The following is an 18362-nucleotide window of genomic DNA, read 5'->3' as shown; positions in this document are numbered from 1 at the left end:
GCATTCGCAACACACCGATACTGCAGAGTCCTGCCTGGTCCTTTCCCCGGACAGACAGCTGCTTGCATCTCTTGTCCCTCGGCCTCATATAGCCTGAGATACTGGAAGCGGCACCTGGAGGCTCAGTAGGCCAGGCAGGAGTTGACAGAGAGAGAGCGCGCGTGTGTGTGCGTGTGTGTGTGTGTGTGTGTTTGCGGGGGAGGGGGGCGTCTGGTGAGAGGCTTCGGCTCAATAACGTAAGGGGTTGGGCAGCCCACGTGACTCCAGGAGGGCGGAGACCAGCTAGCTGGAGGGACGACTGACAGGCCACGGGGAGGGTGCGGGGTAGACGGGGCAATCTGCATAACTGGGGAGCTGTTCCGCAGCAGCGGCTGCCTGCTGCCTTCCTTTGGCGCCACCAGCCAGCATCACAGGAGGCAGGGCCGGGCGCTGTAAGTGCGGACCGCCAGCCGTCAGCGCCGGCAGCCAGGTCATCGCCTCCAGCCCTCCGGTGAGTGAACCTCCCCCTTCGCCGCGGTCTGTCCCGCCTCCGTGCCCTCTGCATCCCAGCTGGACCCCCGCGCATAGGAATGATTGCCTCTGGTTGAATGAACCAGGGAGCCGGAGCCACCGGGAGGGGGGAAGCAGGAACATGGCGCGGAGGCTGAGGCGCGCCCTCCGGGAAGGGGTCTCCTGTAAGAAGGAAGGAGGCGAGTCGGGGTCTCTCCGGCTCTGGCCCGGAATGTGGCCTGGACAGCATCCAGGGTAGGGGGACGCCGGGCTCCGACTCGCAGGGCTACCAGGCGGGGCTGGGACGAATGCAGCTCTGGCGCGGCGGGAGATAGAGGCGAAGGAGGGAGCCGCGAGCTGCGTCCGGGCCCCCCGGGTCTCCACCGACGCCGGGCTCGTCCTGTCCCCCCATGCCTTGCACACACCGGGCTCGCACAGCTCGGTTCTCGGCCTCGGAAAGAGCCCACGGAGAGGAAGAGACGCTTTTCCGGCCGAAGCCCGAGGGGAGAGCGAGGACAAACAACATCTGCCCTTTTACCAGAGAGCAAACTCTTCAAAGGGACTCTAGCTGAGCCCGGTGACCTGACCAGGCCAGTGCGCTCTCAGGAGCATCTGTCCCCAGAGAGCGGTGACACGCCAGGGGCTACGAGGAGGACGTGATGGCTGAAGTGTCCAGGGAAGCTCCCTGGCCCAGAGGGGGCAACCCTGGGGAGAGGATTCTCACCTGCACGTAAGACTCCTCTCTTCCCCCATGCCAAAGCACATCAGTGTCCTACGAAACCAGAGGGCCAGAGTAGGGCAGTGTGGCCTTGCGGGACGCAGCCCCCAACCTCCTTCTCGCTCTTGAGTCACCCCCTCCATCCCCCGCCCCCCCACACACAGGTATTTTGTTTTGTGATTGAACAGTAAGATAGAAGTCGCCAAATGACTAGAAGCGAAGTGAAGGCGGAGGAAAGATGGGGGAATGCTGGAACAGTAGAGCTCTCGCCTGCTCCTGGCACTCGCCACCCCACCACCTGTGCCAGACTCGGTTCATCGAGGTCTTGAACTGAGAGGCACAAAGTAACCGGCTCTTGGGAGGGATTCTCACCGAAGTGGCGGGGCCAGTCGCTGGCCAGAGTTGACCAAGAAACACAGAATGAAAACCCACCTCCTCTCCCCCCACCCACCCACCCCGACCAGAGCCCCCCTCCAGGAAGGGGTCCGGGAGAACGCCAAGCGGCAGGATAGCACCAGTCAGGAGCCTGGACCACAGAGAGGATGGCGGGGAGGAGCGCTGTCCGCGGTGCTGAAAGTTCTCCGAGGCAGGGAGATAATCCTGCCAGGGGACTGGCGACTCACCGCTTGCCAACATTCCTCCAAAGCAGAAACTGCGTTAGAACCACGTAAAGGGGGTCAGGTGGAGCAAGCGACCTAGAGAGATGGGTAAAGGTGCTAAGCATTCCCTGGTTCTCTGCCTTCCCCCGGACTCCGCTTGGAAGGAGATTTTCCCCACTCCTGGGTAGAGGAGCAAGGAGCGGGTGTCACTCCAGGATCCAGCTTTGCTGTCTTCGAATGGGAAAGAATGTGGCGCCTCGTTCTGTTTTCTCTGCCTGCGCTGTGAATCTTCCTGTTGGTAAAGTGTTGGAAACACAGTTAGGGTTGCTGTTCTGGTAAACACTTCTGTGGCTTTCAAGAACCAGAGAACTGTGAGGCAGCACAAAGGAAGAGGCTTCATCAGTGAAGAGACCGGGCTTTCTATTCCTGGCCAAAGATTTTTCTCTCTTCAGCACCCTTCTCTCCCCACCACACGTTATTTACATCTTCTAGATATAGATCTCTAAGCAGCCCAGTGTGTTTCTTTGATGAGTCTTTTACATTACGGGCTAGATGAGGAAGGAATTAAGCCAATTTAGGGAGGCCACGATAAGAGAATATTTACTAAAAACCTACTATCTGCTGAATCATATTATCTCATTTAAGCTTTACAATAGCTGCTAACCATAAGTTTCACAAAGTTAAGAAAACTGAAGTTACGTATCTCAAATCCAGAGCTTGGATTCAAATTCAAGTCTGCTTAACTCTGAAGTGCAAGCTATTTTCATGCCTTCATTGTGGCATTTGGCTTTGGATAGCTGTTACTGGAGAATATAGCAAGAGTCTGTCAAAGGTAGAGGGCCTGCTTTTTTTTTTTTTCACACACACTACTCTCTCTTCCAACCCTTTCCTCTTTAATCTGTTCACCCACCCACTGTCACTCACTCCCACCATACCAACTGCTTTTGTGCATGCTGCTTGAGACACCACTGTTCACACAACTTGAGCTTCAGGATAACAGAAACACATTAGGGGACTAAAACAGCAGGCTTTACTGAAAGAACAGCAGGGCTTCGGGGAATCTGGAGGATTAGAGCCCACTTGTGCTTTCATATTTAGAATTACACCCTTGAGTTAGAGGGCTGGAATAATCTTCAAAATCATTAAGCATCATTGTTTTACAAAAAGGAGAATTTGGGAACCACAAGATGGTTATTAGTCTAAGTCAGAAAACTGAAAGGTTAGGATTGGAATCCAGCTGACCTGCCTCCAAGGCCAGTGCCCTTTCCACTACCCCCATGGTGCCTCAAATATTCTTCCATGCCTTCTTTGATTATCTTTGACAAGAACATCAGCACGAGTGAACTATATTCAGTAATTATAAACACTTAAAATACAAGCAGTCCTCATTCTTACTTTTTCTTCCTATTCTTTCCCCTTTGATCTCACTATTCCAGTGTTGTCTGACCCAACATAACTGAGACACCTGACCCACCTTCCTCAGTAACTGTTCTCCCTATAGCAACAAATTGCAAATGGGGAAGACGGTGTGGCATTTCTTTGCTTGCCTTTATGTTGTCTATATTTCCTCTTCTATGATCTACTCTCAACAAATAATTTTGCCAAAATCAGTTACCCTTAGCATCTTCCTACATTCTGAAAGGTACTTGGAAGAGGCCTCAAAAAGATCTAGGCAGAAGTAACTGATCATCATAAGTGCTGATACCTATCAAATGCTAGCCACTATGCTAAGTCCTTTCATAAATCATTTCATTGAATTTTTCACAATTCAGTCAAGTAGATAATTTCATTAGAGATGATCCTAGAGTTCTAGTCTACTCTAACATACAGTGGACCTGATGCTCTAATTCATTTTTGCTTGCTTCTCTTTCAGCCGACAGTAAAATCTCACCTTCATTAATTCGATTTTTATAGCCCTAGTAATCACACTGGCAAAATGTAATTTTTATATTGAATTGGATAGTTCTATCCTGCTCCAATATGTAGAATTTAGAAATTCAAATTCAAATTCAAATCAAATGGCACTGTTCTGCTGTTTAATCTCTTAATATTAACCACAACATATTCCTCCCATTTGTTATCCTTTACTTAGAGATCCCTTTATGTCTTCCTAGTGCTATTACTGACATTCTGCTTCAAACCCCCTACAGAAGCAATTAAGGCATAACTCATAATGAAATGCATAACTTCTATTATACCCTCACTGGGCAATCCTGCAAGGGTGCTGTTGCCGGGTTGCTCGGCCCCATGAACCATAATCTTACACTGTCTAGAACCACTCTATCCAATATGGTAGTCATCAGCCACGTGAAGTTATTTACATTTTAGTTAGTTAAAATTTACACATTAAAAATTCAGTTCCTTAATCACAATAGCCGTATTTCAAGTGCTCAGTAAAACCATATGTGGCTAATGACTGCCTTATTGGACAGTGCAGATATAGAAAACTGCAGAGAGTCTATTGGACAATGTTGCTTTGGAAAGTGCTAAAAACATCCTCACAGCAACTGAGAACGTGAAATTGGGAATAAGGATTTGGGACTCTGTTTTGAAACATTTGCCATGAGAGGAGAAAAAGCTACTTGTGCCTAGGACATCCCCCAAAGCCCAAAGATGCTCAAGACAATAAGGCTAGCAAGGAGAACACGTCTCACTGAAGGAGCTGGTGACCTCTGGAGTTTGCTTCACGTAGATTCCATTTTACCATAAAGTAAAGTAAAACGTTCCATTTTACTGTCTTACTTGTTTCCTGAATTCCACCTTAGAAATAACCTAGCAGTTCTTATTCAAAATTCAAATTTATATAGGGCTTCCCTGGTGGCGCAGTGGTTGAGAGTCCGCCTGCCGAGGCAGGGGACACGGGTTCGTGCCCCGGTCCGGGAGGATCCCACATGCCGCGGAGCGGCTGGGCCCATGAGCCATGGCCGCTGAGCCTGCGCGTCCAGAGCCTGTGCTCCGCAGCGGGAGAGGCCACAACAGTGAGAGGCCCGTGTACCGCAAAAAAAAAAAAATTCAAATTTATATAAACTTGATATATATATCTTATATATGATATATGTATATATTTGTCTTAAGATAGATAGATAAATAGATCTTAACAAAGTCTTAACAAAGGAATAGTAACTTGTAAGATACTCTGCCAGAGAAATAGCTGAGATATACTCTTAGCCTGATGCTGGTCAAGCATGCCACTCTCAGCCAGTTGTTGCGTATGTAATTTTATCACTAAAGGGGAACTTAGGGAGATTGTCAACTCTGGTCTCTAGCAGATCATGCTGGCTTTAATTATAAATACCATTTGGGGAGGAACCATGGCTTATTCATTTCATGGGAACTGTGTATCTCTTGAAAGGGCTTGGATTTTGCAAGGGAGAAAATATTTTATCTCAGAGCTGAAAAGAGTTTAATTTTCACTGTTTTTAGCTTGAGGGATTTAACTGATTTTACATCCCAAGAAGTAAATAGAACTGACAGTGTAGGTTTGAAACTCATGCTGGTAGTATACAATCATTCACTTAATCAATAAAGTAATTGAGGAGTGTCCTATATTAGCACAGAAATGCTGTGGTCAGAGGTGTTGCAATTCCTATAGCCTGGCACATGGTTGCTCAGTAAATATTTGTTGAATTCAGACCATTGTTCCAGGTCTGTTCATGCCATACACTCATCTAGCCAAGAAATGAGTATTCCCTGCAGCATTTTCCTTCAGCAAATAAAACAGGAGACAAACACAGAATCAAATCTTAACCTGACAACCACCCTCCTCCTAGCCCCTCTAGGGGCACAGGTAGTGATGGCCAAGACAGACTGCTACTGAGAATTGTGCCTTGCTGTCCTCTTCCAGGGAACAAGGGACACATCAGCCCAAAGGCCTTGCATTTCACTATGATGAGGCAATTTCAGAAACTTAATGCTTAAGTGGAATTGTATGTTATTTTTCACTTTTACCTTAAAGAGATATTTATTTCCTCGAGAAAGTATTTGATTGGCCTTCATGATTGTTGCAGGCAATTACTCTTATTACTAAATTTAGAGGGAGCTTAGCTTAAAATGAAAACACATATATTGATCAGAGGAGAGCTGATGACATCACAGTCTGGCAGGTCATAGAATATTATCCTTTTCCAGGAATAACTGGGCCTCCCTTTAAAAGTTTTAACTGGTGATTACTGACAAAAGTGAAAGAAAAATAGATCATTCTATTCTAGCAAGTCAATAAGCAAATGCCTGGAATTAATTGATTCTCATTTGCCAAAGGCAAAATTTTCCAACCCAATAAACTGTCCTACAAATGAGCAAGCTAGTTTCCATGGCCTGTTCATTTTTTAAATTGTTTTTTTCCCTTTGTTTGTTTTTCAAATAATTAGCAAATTAAAACACAATTGCACCCAGGTGTTTAAACATTCTGATGACAAAATGTTTCTCATAATTGTAAAGACTTGATTGTTCATTAGAGAAAATATTTATACAATATATTATTGTGCCAATATTTTGTAACAATCACACAGCCCAACTTTCTTATTTTGCAAACAGAGAAATCGAGGCTGAGAATGGTCACCCAAGTTAATAGCAGAGTCAGAAGCAAGACTTGAGCCTTCTCTCTCAATCCACTGCTCTTCGCATCTTTTAACATCATGCATCTTTTCATTAGTCATGAAAATTTTTCTTTTTATCAATGAGTTTAGCCACCAAACTTTTACCGGAGCTGCTAAGAGTAGGAAAGTGAAGGTATTTGGATTTCAAATTATTTTCCTTGCACCCCCAGGTGAATGACTAGTCAAGGAATATCAACAGGTAGAAATTTCATGGGTAGAACTATGAACCAGAAGAAAAGCATTCAAAACTTCAGATTCTTTGTTGCAAGAATTTGAGCAAGGATTTAACTCCTCTTACCTTCATCTTCATCTCTAAACCAAGAAATTTGAATTAAACAGTGTTTCAGGTCCTCCAAGCTATAACATTCTATGGTTCTATGAAATGAGGCCAAAGACTTGAATATACTACCTCATTCAGCCCAAATAATCAAAAATAAATGAAGATTCTTATTTTTACATCATTATTTATTGGAAGCTCTGACATTTCATGCTAGTACTTCACAAAGTAACAACAATAATAACAATGATGATGCTCATGAGAGCTGATACTTATTTACACTTACTCTGACCCTAAATGTTGGTAATGTTATTATCCCCTTTTCACAGATGAGAAAACTGGATCCCCAAGTAGTTAAATAACCTGCCCAAATTCATCCAGCTAACAAGTTTGTGCTTTAAAGCACCATGCGACGTTGCGTCTTTGAAAACCAGATAACCGGTCTCTCCGATAACTGATGTGCATCATTTTTAGGCCACTTAACACACAAGCCCCTTCTCTGGGGAATTTTTACTTTACCTACATTTTCTGGCTACAATAGCAATCAAGAGGGTAAACAGAACTTCGGGTCTCTGGTTCTGATGAAACTATATAGGGATCTGCATCGTCTTTCTGCAGGATGGCTCTTGTCCTTTTTCAAGTTAATCAGTTCTTTCAGTGGTTCAGTACTGAATGTTGGGCTTTGCACAATGCTGCTTTTCCCAGAATGTATGAATTGCCTGCATTGCCAGAAATGAATGAATGTTGGTATAGGATTCAGCACGTTCTATGGCTACAAATGTCAGCCTACCACATCTTCACTGTTCAGTAGAGTTTTCTGGATTTGTCTCCAGGTTTTTTACTCAGAGTGACAATCTAGACAGCTTTTAAGGCAGAGATGGAGAGTTTCCAGAGTGCCATTTCCTGGTGGTGGGCTTCAGTCAAAAGTAAGACTAAAATTTTCAAAATCATGTGTGAAATTCATTTTCTTCTCATTAACCCTACCTTACCAAATTAGTCAAACAGAATATATCACAGTATCTATCTATCTCACTGTGGATTTTAATGTGCACTAAATCTGCTCCTCATATTACAAGAAGGGCCAATGAGATAGCACTTTTAAAAACTCCTTATAAACCATAAAGTCTTTACAAAAGAAAGGAACAGATTTTTCATCCTTTCAGTTCTTCTCAGTCAAAAATAACTCTCAAGTTGCTGATATATAGTCCTGAACTAGAGTTGATGGCTAAATCGAAGTCTTTAGGGTTAAGAAGATCTTAGATCTAAGCTGCATGTCTAGAAAATGGCATTTACAATATGGGAGGCATCCTGGTTTCTTCTAAAATCAATGGTTCTCAACCTCAGGTGCTATCTCACTAAAGGGTATTTTCTTTATTGTTACATACACTGGGGGTGGGTGTTACTACTGGCTTTGGTAGACTGGGATCAGGAATGCTGAATATCCTGCACTAGACAGGACAACCCCACACAATAAAAAAGAATCCTACCTTTAATGCCCATAGCACTCCTCTTCCACTGAGAAATAGTGCTCAAGGTGAGATGCTGTTCGTGCTTCCTAGTTCCCCAATTGATACAGAGAGAATTTACTTTTGGTATCCTTCCCCAGGTGAAATCCATCCATACTCATGTGAAGTCTACAACAGCTCAGAAGCATTACTGGGATTCCAGTAATTTTATCGAGAAGTAAAATATAAGGTCAGAGATCAGTGGTTTTCAAAGTGGCCCTCAGAAGTTTATATAAGAAGCCCCTTCCAACTTCTGCAGGTGCAAGAAGTCCCAGTAGGGTAATATGCCCATATTGCAAGGCCCAGACTAAAGGCTGGCATTTGAGGACCCAAAATTAGTGAATACAATTCTGAAAAACACCACCTTTGCAGTTCACTGGAGGAACACTGGGTTATGCTCTTACTTTATGAGAAGCATGGATCTAGCTAAGCACTGGCACAATCCCTGCCCTCAAGTCACCAACACTCCAGCAGTCAGACATGCAAACTCCACTAATTATCTAAGCAATATGACATGTGCTATAACATGTTATGAAGGAGCCTCCAAAAAGAGACAAGGGAACGATTCACTTCCATACAGAAATTACAATGGAACCATACTTTGAATGATATATAATATTTTCTCATGTGGATAAATGAGAGGAAAGGCTATTGTAGAAATGGGAATAGCATAAGCACATTCTAGAAGTATGAATGAAAATGATATATGTGCAGACTGATGTGGTTAAGTAGAGACCTGGCTAAGAATGGTGAAAGGTCATACTGGAAAGACTCTGAAGAAACTTTAATACAGCTGAGTGGATGTATTTATTCAGCCTGGAGTTTATCCTTTGAACAGGGTTTGTATGAATATTTTGGGAATATCATTGAATTCAGGGCTGGTTCATGGCAGATATCAGAATCATGAAGTCTAATCTCACAGCTGGAAGGAACCTCAGAAATCAGCCCAGCCAGCCTTCTCCTTTCCCTATGTTTTACAGTTGAAGTAACTAAAACCCAGAGACATTAAGTGACTTGCTCAAGGTCAGCCAGCAAATTAGTGACAGGAGACAGGATAAAGACTAGAGTCTAGTCTATCCTCTTAGTTCATAACATTTTGCCCTGCTCTGTACTGCCTTCAGGAATTTTATTCATCATTGGAGCACAATCCAATGTAACACACAATGTGATTATTAAGTATTTATGAAGCTCCAAGTTTTCCATAGCTCACTATTAAGACATGGTTCCTTCATAACAACCAAGTGAGAGATCAGATCCTGGGCTGTTTCTACATGAGAATATTCTCTTCAGAAACGCAGACAAGCAGCATACCCAACACATGGGCATGGCATTCTTCCCCCGCCTCACACACCCTCCCCGCCTCTTCGTTTCAAACTGCCAGAGATTATAGAGGCACAGCCTGAACAGAAGGCATCTTAATCTCTGGTGATTCTGTAAATAATATGCTGTTCATGCTTGCATATAAATGATCACAGCCTCTCTATTTTCTAGATGAGGGAGGCTTCAGAAAGATGAAGTTGCCTGCACACAGAGCACGTCAGAAATAGGATTTCAGGCTCCAGAGCACCATCCCTCTTTGTAGCAGGGTTAAATTTTTCACCCATCTGCACATTCCTAATAATTTATCCAGGCTTATGGTCTTAAATTTCACCTCATAGTCAAGTTAGTCTGTGCATATTTAGGTTCTGAGATTGCTTATTTCCCACTTTCCTTTCTCTGGCCACCTGTCATCCAATATACATCCAATAGAGATCACCTAAACCAATCCACTCAATTTACAAGAGATGAAACTCTCTCTCTGAGAGCCAGAGAGGTGAAGCCACTTGTTCAAGGTTGCACAGCTAAAAGCAGCACTGTGAACAGACTAGATTCTCTGGCTCCCAGTCCCAGGCTTTTCCCTCCACACCAAGCCGCTGCTTTCCAACAGTAGGTAACAGAGCATCTTCCCACTCTCCACACCCCCCATTCGTTGACCAACCCCATAAGGATGGATGGAAATGACTGACTGCACTGTTCTCAGATGCTCATTCCAGGACCTTGTTTAGAACACCCACAACTTATTATCACCCACATTGTATTGATCCATCTATCATATTAAGAAGCTGGTTATGGAGCGAGGACACTTTCTAGTCTAGAGGCTATATACGATTAATGCCATTAAGGTAAAGATCACCAAAGAAAACAGTGTGCCGAAGAAAAAAGAGGGCAGGGTCCATGGCTCCCATCATTTGATAATGGAGCAAAGTTCATCCCAAATTCATTGTAAATGGCAGGTTATTAGATTAATAATCCCAGAGACCAGATAATTAGGTAAATGGATAGATTTAAGCAAGATTGGTTAAACAAGAGTAAGAAAGTAAAAAAAGAGAGCTCCCAAACCATTTCTGCTTCAGGGGCAAGGTGTTTTGCCCAAATCGATCAGCACGGTACATTAAATTTAATGTACACAAGGCTTAACAATGATAGGGTTTTTCTGTTTTAGAAAATCAATGAAACTCATATTTTTTATATAAATTCACTCTGAGAAATCATTTAAAGACAAAAACAGGTGGTGTTTCAGTAGAAATTGTGTTGAAGAGAGAATGAGGGAAGAAATCTAAGAACTGGCTTCTCAGGTAGGGTTTTATAGGGTCATGATTGTCTCACAGTCTGACCAGCCTTATTACGTATAGAAACTTGATTTTATCAGTTCTATCAAAAGCCTTCTAGCTCTGAAGAATCAAGCCATAATCCCCAAATCCCAAGAGGCTGATGTGTTAACTAGATGCCAATATAGTCACTTGCAATGCAGGATGCTTGTGAGTGTTACCCAGGTCATTCCCATCCTGGTATTAGGATAGCAAAAAAACCGAATGAGATGACTTGTGAGCCCATCAGGATCAATGGAGTTGGACAGGCAGTCTCATGAAATTTGCCATCCAGGCTGCAACAAGAACTGGAGAATTCTTCCAAATTCCACCCAAGAACACCTTTCAGGTTACTGGAATGTTGGGCCCTTCAAATGAAGTGTCTTGTTTCCCCTTTGCCTAGTGTTAGAGAAACTTTGGGAAATTATTTCAGCAGAAGGTAGTGACTTTATCTAGTCTCCATGCATCCCCCATCTTCTGTTAGGATATTATTTCATACACGTTATAACTTCCTAACTCATAGTCTATCTTATATTTGTTACAGGCTAGTCTTCTTTAGGGAGTTCTGGTAGGTGCCCCAGTTTAACCACCAGTCATGAATAAGCCATACTAGTGGTTGGGTTATTTCTGTAAGGGGCAAAACTCTTGTACTTTGTGCTGATTCTGTTTATTCCTCTCCAGAGGGTGCCATGATCTGACCTTGCTCTGAGAGCACCAGATATGGTTTATCCTTGTCAGTAATCTTCATGTGTGGACCCTGACATTTGAAACTGTATTCATTAGTCACTCTCAACACAGAAAACATTCATGGGGTGACTATGACTCATCCACAAAATGCCAAAGCAATCAACTCTCAAAATGTTTTTTTAAAAATCAGACACCATTGTTACCTCTGACAGAGGTCAAACACCATTTTAACTATTTTTATTCTCCCCTTGAGCAGACTAGTTATCCTAGTTCCAAGCAGGCACAAACTACAACAGACTGTTTGGGATTCATCTTAAGTTCTTTCCTAGTCACACAGACTTTTGACACACTTTCTATTCCAGCATCAGAACACAGAGGAAGACAATATCTGAATGAGTAGAGACTGTCATGCCAGAAATAAATTCCTAATATAGACGACTAAAACATGCCACCATAGAACTTAATGTCCAAATAGAAACAAGACTTCTCTATCTCAATAGTGTCTTCATGACTAGCCTGTGTTCTTCTTTTCTGCCCCCAAGACTATTCCAAACTACAGTTGTAAATAAATACTATGGTGCCAACACAGTACATTAGGAATCTGGGGAGAACCTGTCATTGAGCTTTGTGATGTTATCTCTTTATACATGTGATTCCAATATGGCAAGTTACTGAGTGTTCTTCTTAAAGTCAAGGATAATTACATGGCTACATCATAATACTTCTGATAATAGCAATAACAGCTCACATTTACTCATTTAATCCTATGATATAGGTATTATTATCCCAATTCTACATATGAGAATTATTGAATTTAAATGACTTGCCCAAGGTCTCACAGCCAGATTCAAACACTGTGCCCTCTGACACCAAAATCTTGCCCATTTGTATTACTCATCCACAATTTAAAAATTCTCTCTGAAACAGACTAATCCTAATATATCTTACATGAGTGCATGGATGATAAGAATGACTTTGCAGCTGTACCTTCATGGCCTTATCAGAGGATTAGACCCAGAGGTCCAAAGACTTAGTGTGGAACCTTGGGCAAGTCATAACTTTTCTAGGCCTCAGGCACTCCATCTAAGAAAGAGAAAAAATAGTGGCTCTTTATTCACTTAGTTATTCACTCATTCAACAAAATATACTAAAAACTGAAGCTACAAAGGAGAAAAACACAGACTAGGAGCTGTTAATAAAAATAGGAACCCCTGTTCAGACTATTGTTGCTAAAATTAAAACAATACTAAGTCCCAAGTACCTAGGGTATGTGGAGGATTGCATTCAGGATTGATTGTTTGGGGTTCGTTTCTTAATCAGCAAAGTGATTTGAATTCTTCTCATGTAACTGTCAACTAAACAAAATTACAGGCCCAACTGACCAATGTAATGCAAGTTACTACTTACAATGGCCTGCATCCTCAAGGTTCCTGTGAATGGTTTCTGAAGACAAATTTGTCCTAAACGGTCAGCAATGCACAATACATCTCTAGACTTAAAAGAAATTAATACTGTAGAACTTCAAAGTGCATTTTCATTTGCCTACAGGAACTCATTTCTTTCAGTGAAGGCTGAGATTATGTGATTACCCCAAAACAAGAACATAGTACAGGAAGACTAATAAGCTGTAATGGGAGAACTGATGGCAAAAGGGATATTTATTAAGCAAAACAGGATGGGGGATTTGAAAGAAAGGGAAGTAATTTGAAAGGCCATTTTGTTGTTCAGTTTAAGAAAATTCTAAAGTTTAATCTTGCTGATGGACTAGAGGATATTAAGAAAATGTTGAATGAGAGAGTAAAAAAGAAACTTAAGTCAACCAAAAAAATGGAGGGGAAAGAAATCGCATTCTTCCTAAAGTACTTTCCTTTCAAAGGAAAAGTTGGGGTCGGAGGCACAGGGGCATTTGCTGGGCAGTAAGAAGTGAGATGCATTTCCCTTTCCCCAATCAAAGTCTTTACCAGTGTCCCAGGCTTGAGAGTAAGAGGTATATGTCACACAAATAAGCAGATGGCTCTTCCTCAGTTCTGAATCACGCAATTTGCCCCCAGTTTTCAGAAGTCACTTGCAAAAGGCATCGTCATGAAGCCATTAACTAATGACCCCCAATTCACTAAGCTTAGAAGCCTAATTTATATACAGGAAACTATTTGGACTTTTAAGGTAATTTTCAAACTCTTAAGACAAGGGACATCAAGCCTTTCCCAGCACATGACCAAAACAAAACAAACACAAACTCAAAAATCAAGGGGGAATCACAGTCATTAGAAAATGAAGTAAATTTGGACTTCCCTGGTGGCGTAGTGGTTAAGAATCCACGTGCCAATGCAGGGGACACGGGTTCAAGCCTTGGTCCGGGATGATCCCACATGCTGCGGAGCAACTAAGTCTGTGTGCCACAACTACTGAGCCCGCGTGCCACGACTACTGAAGCCCACGTGCCTAGAGCCCATGCTTCGCAACAAGAGAAGCCACCGCAATGAGAAGCCCGCGCACCGCAACGAAGAGTAGCCCCCGCTCGCCGCAACTAGAGAAAGCCTGCACGCAGCAACGAAGACCCAATGCAGCCAAAAAATAAATATTAATTAATAATTTAAGAAAAAAAAAAGAAAATGAAGTAAATTTGCCAGCCTAATCTCACAGCTTAGTGTGTCTGCAGGGCCAGTTTCTAGTCAAAAAGTAGGGTAATACCAGTTTGTGAGTGGAAGGTTAAAATGTAACTCATGGCTTGACTGCATCACATCACTAAGGGTGATCCATTTTAACTTTGCTTTAAATGTTAAAGCAAAGGTTGCAGGGTTAGCTTTTTGCTGTTTTTTTTTTTTTTTTTTTTTTTTTTAGTGAACTATAAGGTGGTCCTCACCAGAATTTGTTTGTTGCTCAGCTGCTTGGAGTTTTTTGGAGAAGTGTTTCGATGGCTATAAGATTAGTAAAACTCATCTGTCCCGGACCTTGAATGCTTAGCTAAGATTAGGCTTTAAGTCACAAGCAGTGAGAGCCCCCCAAGGTTTTCATACAGTGAAGTTGTGACCAGAAGAGTGACAGAAGGTTCTGGAAACAGTGAGTGGGATAGATGAGTGAGACAGAGAGAGGGTGGAAATAGAAAAGTCAAGTCAGGAGATTAAACTGTGAAAAACGTACAAGAAAAAGCGCATTTCATAGCTGTAGAATCAGGGGCCGTTGTTGCTATTTCTTGGCTGGTGTGGAACCATGTCAACTGGATATTGAGATGAGCACAGCTCCCAGGACTGGGGAGAGAGAGCGCCCTCTCTCCTAGGCGTCACACCTGACTTGTGGGCCCCCTTTCTCTCAGCTGACAGGAGCCCCTCTACACTTGTGGTGAAAGGGTTGGTGGGGATGGGCAGAAGTACAAAGAGGGGAAACACCAGATAAGCTTTGCCTGCCTGGAACCAAAATGGCGCCAAGGAGGCACCATGAGGAAGTGAAGCAGGGGCAGTGGTTTCAAGTCTGCCTCTCTCCAGCTGCCTGTGCGTCACCTCACACAGGTCTCTTTGCTTTTCTGGGCCTGAGATGCCTCATCTGTAAGACAGAAAGGCTACCATGGATGATTATAATGGTTCTTTCCAGCTTGAAAATTTATAACACCAGCAGCGTATTATTAAAGATGCATTTCACGGACCATATTCAATTCAATTCGATTCCAGCGTGGACCACTGTACAAAATGCCAAAGCTCCAAAGGGCTTGATTTCCTGTTTATTTTTTCTCCCTCCGTTTCTTGAATTTTTCCATTATTTTTCTGATAGAGTATTTTTCCCCTGTTCCATTTGTTTCTTCATTTTCTGGTGGCAGCAGGGAAGGGGCTGTTTCAATAAGACAAGAAACTGAGGTCATCTGTTTATTGACAAGACAAGGAGAAGCCAGGGCCTAACCAGCCAGCTCTTTTCCACATCATTCTGCTGGTGACCCTCAGCCCAGCACCAGCAAGAAGAGGAAGTTGAACTCACCCTCCCTTCTGACTTATTATTTTTTTTCATCACTGCTTTCTCCACCAAGCTGCAGGCTTCCAGATGTTCTAGGCAACTCTCTCCCTCACTGCCTGCAAGCCAAGCAAGCAGTCACCCCCTTTACCCTAGGAAAAGTAATAAAGAGAGAGGCGTTTTTTACAAGTCTTGCTATAGTTTAGATTGACAATAATTAATATGCACATGCACATGTACACACACAGTCCAGCCTCCTATCTGCAACTGCCTCTGTTTAAGCTTGGCTTCCTCAAATCCAGCCAGTCAGCGGGGCCATGGAGGCCTCACTTCCAAAGGACCGGACACTGAATTAGTCACTTGTCTTTTAGTCCCTTGAGCTACTATTGCATTTGAGAGGCATCAGCTCCTTGTCTTGCTCATCTCAGCTGAAGTTGAGCTCAGCTAGGGTCTCCCCTATTTTGCTCCTCTACCCCACTCCCACCCCCAGCCCAGGGCTTCCAACCCACTACTTCGGTGTCTCACTTCCTATACCAGTCTGGTTAACATTCCAAGGGCAACTTCGTTATCTCAAAAGAAAGAGAACCAGGATGGTATAGGAAGTGAGAGTCTATTTCTCCTGCTCCTCATAGGCTAAGGAGACTAGAGATTTCCTCCTAACAATCCAGGATTCTGCAATGAGAACCAGATTATTGGGTGGCTAGAAATATTTTTAAAATAAAAACTTGATACCCAAGAAAGGCCTATGTGGATCAACATAGGGCCCAAAGCTGGAGAGATACAGAAAGATTTAGTTGCCAAAAAAAGTTCTATGGGAAGTATAAGTTACTATTAGAATTAGAGGAGGCAGCTGGTCCAGCCCTGTCTCCTAGAGTAATAACAATAATATCTGTATTTTAATCCAGTACATACCAGGCACTTCATATATTGAATACAGTAACATGAATTAGCACAATAATCCTATAAGGTAGGCATTTCTATGTGCATTTTTTAGATACAGAAACCAAGGCTCAGGGACTTCCCTGGCAGTCCAGTGGTTAAGACTCCGCACTCCCAATGCAGGGGGCACGGGTCCCATCCCTGGTCGGGGAACTAAGATCCCGCGTGCCGAACAGTGCAGCAAAAAAAAAAAAAAAAAGAAAGAAAAGAAAAAGAAACCAAGGCTCAGAAAGACTATAAACTTTAACAGGTGAGGCAGAGACTAACATAAATCTGTATGACTTCAAAGACTATAGCCTATTACTTTTGCAAAAGGATAAACTACTAAAACTTAAACTTGATGAAATAAAACCAAAGCCAGTAAACTGGAGACAGACCTCCTGGGTCCTGGGACTACTACTGCCTGTAACCAGCAGTGTGACCCTGGGCACATCTTTTAGGTTACACTTTCCTTGTCTATGAAATGAGTTTCGGATCCAATTATTTCTTCCAGCTCCAGCACCTGGGAGTGTGCTTTCTAGTCCCTGCAGGTCTCTTTCACAGGAGCCAGCAGCTAAAATCTTATCTCAGCACCACAGATCTCTAACAACAGGAAGTGCCACTTCAGAGGCTCTGGAAATGACTCAGAAAATCATTCCGTTCTCCAAAGAGAACCTATAATTTATATGACTGTGATTACCCACTGGTCAGCGCCAGCCTAGGTAACATTCAGCGCTGTTTATTCCACCAGCATTCCACTCCACGGCATTCTGATGACATTGGAGAGAGGATCTGTGCTCTGTTTCTTGTCACCCATGTGTTAAAGGGGATAGTGACTCAAAAATGAAACAGGGTAAAAGATCCATGTTACAACCCACACGTACCTCTTATGTGAAAACCCATTACGAGCACATGTTAATGGTAGGTAGGGCTGGGGTTATTTACTAGCAAGGAGTCTTCATTTAATAAAAGGATAGTGTATGTTTACAGTCTGTCAGAGACTGAACTTGATGGAGTGATAGATACTAAATCCAATGCTGACTGAATGCAGATCAAAACCGAAGTGGGAACGTGTGTTATTTAATGTGAAAATAAGATATCCTGTTTGCAAAACTTTGCTTTACACACAACCATTAGGAACCAGTATTTGCTGAACTGATGTGAGAGTACATTTTGTATGGCAGGAGCCCCACAGGTATGAATCTATGCAGCGGGGTGAGGGAAGGAGAATGGAAAGTGGAGGTAAGATATGAGGGAGCCCCATTTTTCTGTTTAGAAAGGCATCATGGCAGTAAATATTGCACTGACTTTTAAAAAAACTGGAAGGATGTTGATAGAAGAGAGGATGATATATGGTGCAATTCTTTGAGTTAAACAACCAAAAATGAAGCTTCATCTAAGCCATCTAGAATATTAATAGGGCTCCTTTGGTCAACATGTTAACCATTAAAGAGAGTTTGACAAGCAAAAACAATATTTCTTGTAGCAAGGCCGGCAACCAGACAATGCCAACATAAACAATATTTCCCAGGAGGAATCAGGAAATCTTATTACTGCCTCTATGGTTTACCATGTCCTGACCCACAAACAACAATACATTATCAACAACACACTGTGGATAGCCTTTTAAAGTTGATATCACTTTTCCACATGGCATTTCTTATTTAATCCTCTTCACAACCCTGCAGGGTACACAGAGCGAATATACTATCTTCATTTTGTAGACAAAGAAACTGAGGTTCAGAAAGGTAGAATGACTTGTCTTAGGACACACAAGTTTTCTGCAACAGATTAGTCTAATACCCTAGACTTCTGACTCAGTCCAGGGCTCTCTCCACAATACCCCAATAAGATCTGAGGGGCTTCCCTGGTGGCACAGTGGTTGAGAGTCTGCCTGCCGATGCAGGGGACACGAGTTCGTGCCCTGGTCCGGGAGGATCCCACATGCCACAGAGCGGCTGGGCCCGTGAGCCATGGCCGCTGAACCTGCGCGTCCGGAGCCTGTGCT

At 43.1% G+C, this 18362-nt stretch overlaps 1 protein-coding gene across 1 annotated transcript in view; it reads left to right on the top strand.

The window, feature by feature from the left end:
* Nucleotides 1-283: 283 nt before the first annotated feature.
* The window catches only part of SLC7A14 (solute carrier family 7 member 14), a 117310-nt gene continuing 99231 nt past the window's right edge, over nucleotides 284-18362 (top strand). The window contains exon 1 of the mRNA XM_007100802.3: nucleotides 284-490. The gene's annotated coding sequence lies outside the window, so the exon portion shown is untranslated. The remainder of the gene's footprint in view (nucleotides 491-18362) is intronic.

This window comes from Physeter macrocephalus, chromosome 1 (assembly GCF_002837175.3).
Source record: "Physeter macrocephalus isolate SW-GA chromosome 1, ASM283717v5, whole genome shotgun sequence".
Classification (NCBI taxonomy): Eukaryota; Metazoa; Chordata; class Mammalia; order Artiodactyla; family Physeteridae; genus Physeter; species Physeter macrocephalus.
The sequence above is the reverse complement of the archived record's forward strand: the minus strand, read 5'-3'. Positions and strand labels throughout refer to the sequence as shown.